Source organism: Meleagris gallopavo, chromosome 1 (genome assembly GCF_000146605.3).
Source record: "Meleagris gallopavo isolate NT-WF06-2002-E0010 breed Aviagen turkey brand Nicholas breeding stock chromosome 1, Turkey_5.1, whole genome shotgun sequence".
Lineage (NCBI taxonomy): Eukaryota > Metazoa > Chordata > Aves > Galliformes > Phasianidae > Meleagris > Meleagris gallopavo.
The window spans coordinates 113,788,570-113,789,255 of record NC_015011.2 but is presented as its reverse complement, the minus strand read 5'-3'; positions in this window follow the sequence as shown (position 1 = coordinate 113,789,255).

Genomic DNA, 686 nt, shown 5'->3' with positions numbered 1-686 from the left:
TTTAACGTACATCAGTACTTCCATGGACATCGGGAGCCTGTGTGAGGGGCTGCATGCCTGCAGCACTGTCTTTCAGCTCCAGACCACATCCAAAACTGCAACTGTAAGTGGACCCAAAAATGGGTGGTGGGATCTCACCGTGTAGGCTTCTGCACAACCCTGTGCTGCTCCCAGCCTCTTACACCAGTTCCAGATTGAGCTATCACCCTGAGACTGCTTTTCTCAGCAAGTAGCAGGAGGCTCTGAGCTATGTCTGGCCTTCAGGCACCCAGTGCAAGGAGCTGATGCCATGATGTGCATTTGTGTGTGTGTGTGTGCGTGTGTGAGACTGACTGTGGCTGCTGGGAGGTAAGCTTTGCATGTAAGCAAACACCATGGGTGCAGAAGATGAGAGAAGGCTCAACCGCCTTCCATATAAATAGCAGGGTACAGACAGCAGGAGCGTTGTGATTGCCGCCTGCGCCTTGACCAGCAAGCCGCTGAATTAAGAATGCCTTCAAGACTGCTTTCTGTTTTGAAGAGCTGCCGCAGAGCAGTGATGGGATCTCTCCTGCTTCTCATTTCTCTGCAGATCGTGTGCAGAAACTTCCCCGTGGAACGCACCGTCGACTTCATGATGGCCATCAAGGAGACCATCCGGACAGCCACAGGAGTGCGCGTGCGTGCTGCTGGGAATGGATGACCAC